Source organism: Schistocerca piceifrons, chromosome 8, assembly GCF_021461385.2.
Source record: "Schistocerca piceifrons isolate TAMUIC-IGC-003096 chromosome 8, iqSchPice1.1, whole genome shotgun sequence".
In the NCBI taxonomy this organism is placed as follows: Eukaryota; Metazoa; Arthropoda; class Insecta; order Orthoptera; family Acrididae; genus Schistocerca; species Schistocerca piceifrons.
In genome coordinates this window covers 387,051,041-387,057,061 of record NC_060145.1, presented here as the reverse complement: position 1 = coordinate 387,057,061, position 6,021 = coordinate 387,051,041, and the positions used below count along the sequence as shown (strand labels likewise).

Genomic DNA, 6,021 nt, shown 5'->3' with positions numbered 1-6,021 from the left:
TACGATTATTGGCAGACTCATTATAGTAATTAATATTTAAAATACCAGATTAGCTTGCATACAACTGTCGTTCTTCTCGTAGATAAGGGTTATTTCTTCTACGTCTTGTCTTGTCCTATCAAACTCGACGTCAGATTAAATTTCTCTCAGATGACTCAGCATTGGTTCACTATCGCACTCGGCTCCGTCCATCACACGCTCACACCGCTTTCCTTTTCTGACGGCGGACAGTTGAAATTACGTAACTGTCCCTCCTCCTTTTCCGGTAGACCTATTGTACAAGTTTCGGAAAATGATAAATTATTTACAATAAGCAGCAAGGCTCGCAAGACTAACCACACAATTTCATATCTACCGAAGTCATGTAAATGATAGCAATAACCTTTTTGGGTTATTTAAATGTTGTTTTCTGTTAAATCAAAGATAGTATAGCATTTCGGGCATGGAGAGAGTTTCAGTATTTCTTACGGATGTGTAACCCGCCTCAAGCATGAAAACCGGTTACATTACCCCGCCACATATGATGACGGAATCTCGTTAATGCAGAATTAACTGATATCGGAGCAACGCTGTCTGTTATTCGATAATACCGCTACGAAACAGCAATTCCACACACAAAATTTATGTGTGAAAATATTTTATGTTATTAAACAGGGAATTCCTTCAATGGGAATTATAAGATTTAATATCATTTCAGTTCTCAAGGCGTAACACCAGGGATGAACTTTGGAGGTGCGGCCGAAAGCAAGCTACCGTTCCTCCATGACAGCGAACCTATTTAGAACGACACTCACGACAGAATATGAATACGTCTACCCACCCGATTACACAATTTCAAACCAAGCAAAAATTGAAAGAGCACTGCTGAAAGCTTAGGTCTCTTATTATGTTGATCTGAAATTCTGAAATCAGCAATCGATTACCCTCTCATACTTATTCTTTTGCTTATGAACCTACTGCATTTACATATCTCTTCACTGCTCTAATAACAAGGAAACATCATCAAATTGAGCTCATATTTTATGAAGAAAAAAACACGCTAGGGAGACGTTATCCCCAGCAATCGATGCTGTGTGAAAATTTGGACCATAATTGTGAAGAACACAGTTACCACCTAAGAGTTCAGTTTTTAAACATGCGCACCTACCGGTTGTCACTTGCTCCGCGCCACAGTCAGCCCTTAATGCTCTATATTGGTGTAAAAGGTTGTGAACTGCTGCTTCGAGTTGGTAACATGTTTTGTTCATTGACCCAAAGTGTGCGGTTTGTAACTTGTGGCTGTGCCACAGATCTCTCTGCTTTAAACATTTTTGTGTTGCGATGCACGAGTACAGTATAAATGAATGAAACAAATCAGTGTGTCATTACAGAAGTAGCGTAGCGCTATTTGATTATTAACATCGGTGTTGTGCGTTTCTTCTTTGGACTGTAAAAGTCACACCGTTAAACGAACGTACATTTTCAGGAGTAGCGCCGTTCTTCAAAGTGACTGGCTTGACTAAACAGTAAATCGAAAATTAGTAAATCCTTCAGTTGCTTAGGTTTATTCATTTTGATTTTGAGACGTGTATTGCGAGAATGTTGTTAAAATACGACTAATACTGTACGTCTCTGTGTGGGAAGTACACATCTTACGACGTGGTCCTCCACCCCCTCCCCTCCTCTCGCATTCGACATTCCGGGAATAGGAGGGTTCTGGCAGTCACTCACGCTGTACAGTGCTGCGGGCTCAGGCATTAGGGCTGATTGGTTATTTTTCCTTGTAAGACGTAATTCAATCTATTTTCTGACACATCGTACAGACCTTCCCAAAATACGCCTTTGTATTTTCGTTCAAGATTAGAGACGTAACTTCCCGGCAGATTAAAATTGTGTGCCGGACCGTGATGCGAACCTGGGATATTTGCCTTGACGTACAAGTGTGAGGGTGGGTCCTCAGTCGTATTTGGGTAGCTCAGTCGGTAAAGCACCTGCCCGCGAAAAGGTCCCGGGTTCGAGTCCTGGTCGCACGCACAGTTTTAATCTGTCAGGAAGTTTCATATCAGGGCACACTCCGCTGCAGAGTGAATAATTCGTTCACCCTTAGAAATATTAGTACTGATGTTTACTGAAGATTCTATTAGTTGCAGTATATTTCCTCTTCCAGTCCTCTTCAAACCGCCACTTTCATGTCGCTAACGTCTGTCTACTGCAGAATATTTGAAACTTCAAGATTACATCTTTCTCTCATGGAACCAACATGATTACAGGGCCACTACTGCGAAACATAGCTCGTATTATTCACACACGACATGCAAATAAGAGATGCATCTGAACAGCTACATTCTGTCTTGTTAGATGTCTGAAAAACGTACTGTATTGTCGACTGATAACAAGATACACTCATACGTAATATCATTGGTGGTATACGATCGGCTCGAAGACTGTTTAGCTATTTTACACTGCAGCGCGAATGTGCAACAAAAAGTAAATTTGGACGCGTCCCAAGGAAGGGAAATAGGTCCACTAATCTTCTCATTATATACAAACGATTTATCGGGCCCAGCACCACTGTCGAAGTGTTCACTGACGATGCTGATGTTTATGGGAAAATATCGTCGTAAGGAAATGCTGGATGACTTTGGCGTAATTTACATTTGGTCTACTGAAAGACATCTCTTAAGTGTGGATAACTGAAAGATAATGTCTACAACACACAGGAATAACCCGAATAATATCCGATTACACGATCAGACTCGAACGTCTGGTGTACGTCACATCGTTTACATATTTATGGGTTACATAAAAAAAAGATGAAATGCAACGATCACGTAAAGTCAGTATTATGGATGGTAAATGGTAGATTTAGGTTTATTGGAAGGGTTCTCGGAAGGTGCAGAACTTCAAAAACAGGTTTTCCTATTGCCAAACACCTTTGAGGGCATGTTTATTGTTCTGACAAGAGATTTCTTTTCGTTTTCAATCCATGCCTGTTTTCGTGCATTTTTTCGCCAAGTGGTCAAGAATCCTAACATAACTTTCCTAGTTATTGCCTAGTTATTGCAAGCTAATATCCTACAAGAATGCAATTTGTATTCCAGAAAATACCTCTACAGCAGATGAAATGGACTTCGCATTTTTGGTTTGAGACTACTGACTTCTGACCATCGCTTTGAATGCTGTTTTATTTCTGGAGTGAGATAGACGAGCACTGCCTTATTCACAGCAAATGACCAGTACACAAAATGAAACGTATTGCATTTACAACGATCGAAACCTTGGTTCGAAATACGATTTTGCATCTGTTACAGAAGCTTCTCAAGAGACGTCAACTATGAAAAGACTTGCATAAGGCAGTAAGCCGCATGAATTTATATACGAAATTAAGAACTTAGTCTATCCTTGAAAATTAAAAGGAGTAGGAGTAGGAGTAGTAGTAGTAGTAGTAGTAGTAGAAGTAGTAGCAGAAGACATACGCTGTTAAGTAACTGCCATGACTGCTGTAGATATTCAGATACTTGTGAACACGTCCTGCATCGTCCTCCAATCACCAGATTATAGGATCGTCACTGATAACAAGTGCACAATGTAAACAGTGGTCCTGAATTAAAGGCCTTGGAACGTCCTCCTGTATTAAACAGGAACAAATATGAGTTACTATCGTTTTTGAAGTAGTTAATATTATTTATTTATTTATTTATTTATCGCATGAGGAGATGAAAAAGTACTAGACAACTATTTACAACAAATACGCACATTTCTACACAGATACACACTATCCCTAGTTCGTAATGGGTTCACAGTTCAAGGCCCAGGTTTGAAATCCAGTCGGACAAATTGTGAAGGCTTCCATTGACCCTTTGAATGCTGTGAGGAAACATTCAAATATTATATGATGTAATGTTTGCTGATTTTTGTTGCAGTCACGTTGAGGAGAAAACTTCCATCCCCATTGGTGCAGCAAAACTCCGCAACTGCCACTTTCAGTTATGATACGATGCAGTATGCATCAGTGTCTTGGGGGAGATGGAAAGCAGCACGTCGTTCCCAGACAGTTTTACTTAGTTAATGACGCATCAAAGAAGTATGCTCCTGCCTGTAATTGTTCCAGTCATCATGCATGTTGAAATAACTCTTCTCCAAACTGATTACTGTGCTCCGTGATGGTGTCCCAGACTTCAGCCGCTGGAGTTCCGATAATGATTATTCTGAATGAATTGGTAATTCAATTTAATTTATTTTTATTCTTTTTTATTATTCTTGTCCACACGTTCTGCAACGACTAAAAAATAGTTCAATGGCTCTGACCACTATGCGACTTAACTTCTGAGGTCATCAGTCGTCTAGAACTTAGAAGATTAAACCTAACTAACCTAAGGACATCACACACATCCATGCCCGAGGCAGGATTCGAACTGCGACCGGAGCGGTCGCTCGGCTCCAGACTGTAGCGCCGAGAACCGCACGGCCACTCCGGCCGGCTCTGCAACGACTCCTCTACTGAATGGTCGGGGAATATTACCAAGAACCGGTAGTGTGTTTGTGGGACGAATACACTCCGTGATGAGGCGAAAGGCCTTATTGAGCAGAGTGCCAATTATTTTAGTGTGCGAACTATTTAGGAAGGTGGAGCGTCAGTACTCTGCGATTGAGGACGAAAGAGCTACGGCTGAACATTTGAGAACTGTTGTTCATGTTTATTTCTGGAGCATATTGTTCAGAGTTTTGATTTCAGCTGCCACGTTCCGGAAATGGATTTTGCATGTATTTTGGAGTGCTGCAGTATTGGAGAGTCTGATCTCTACATGTGATGATAGATTCGTAATTTTTTGCTTGTTTATTCCGTGAGTGGAAGGTTGACACAACTAGTTTTCGAGTAATCGGTCGGAGAGAACTGTGTCCGTCGTATTCAAAAATTATCTTCAGGTCTGATGTTAGTATTGCAATTAAAGTTGTGTATAGTGTTTTGCTACATTCACATAGAAAGTTCTCATCTGTAGTAAGTCTTGTGGTTTCTGAGACGCTTGGTTAGAATGGATAACTACGCTGTTCAAGCATCGTTGTGTGATAGGAGATAAACGTGTTTAAAATGTCATTTCGTCACTAAGAAAGTAGACGCCGCTTAAAAGTCGTAACAGGACTACATACTCGCAGGCCCGTTAGCTCAGTTGGTTAGAGCGTCGTGCTAATAACGCGAAGGTCGTGGGTTCGATCCCCCCACGGGCCAATGTTTTACCCGTCAGTATCAGAATACGTCCACTGTTTTAGATACCAGTGTATGTTGTTTTCGTACAGGAATCGGCGGAAAACGTTTGAATTATTCTTCTTTTTCATTTTGTGTAGATTACATAACGCATTATTTCTAACGATTGACAAATGTATCCTATTGACACTCCATATCGTGAAGTATGAAATAGGAACTTATTTCGTAATATGTACTTCATTCGAAAAAATGGGGTTGTTCTTGCTGTGATATGAATCGCACGCTGGTAATTTGAATGGTACTTGATTACTGACTGACCTGCTGGCACCCTGCCATGTCACTGTACGGTGAGCACTCTGGAGCCCTCGATCTTTTTCGTATGGTGTGCCGTATGTACCAATCTTGGAATGCGCGTATTTTGTCACTCGGGCCATGCCAACATCCACTGCGACGAATAAACGCACTCCTGCTACCCAGAAAACTTAGATACGTACACTTACTCAGTTTCTTGCACAGATTATCAGTCCCGTAATTTGCCGAGTTGTGCGATCTTCAGTTACGACCATCTTCGAAACAACAAACCGTAGTGTTTGTCCAGAAACAGGTAAGCAACAAGTGAAAATAGCTACAGTGTTCCACTCACTCGTTTCACTGTTTATCTGACTTGACATAATCACCATAACCATCCGCAGAAGCAAAACGAAGGCTTAAAGCAATTCTCTCCACCCTCGCATATCTTGTTCCGAAAGTCTTTTCTTCAAATGTCCAACCTTCCTGTTGCGTGGTTGTGTAATTGAACAGTGTCTCTGTAATTTCCTGTGGTTTATTTCTATACCAGA

General features: G+C 40.9%; 1 non-coding gene across 1 annotated transcript; it reads left to right on the top strand.

Moving 5' to 3' along the window:
* The first annotated feature begins 5,132 nt into the window (after nt 1-5,132).
* On the top strand, nt 5,133-5,206 carry Trnai-aau. Its single transcript has one exon. It is a non-coding gene; the product is annotated as a tRNA-Ile (tRNA).
* Nucleotides 5,207-6,021: the final 815 nt, after the last annotated feature.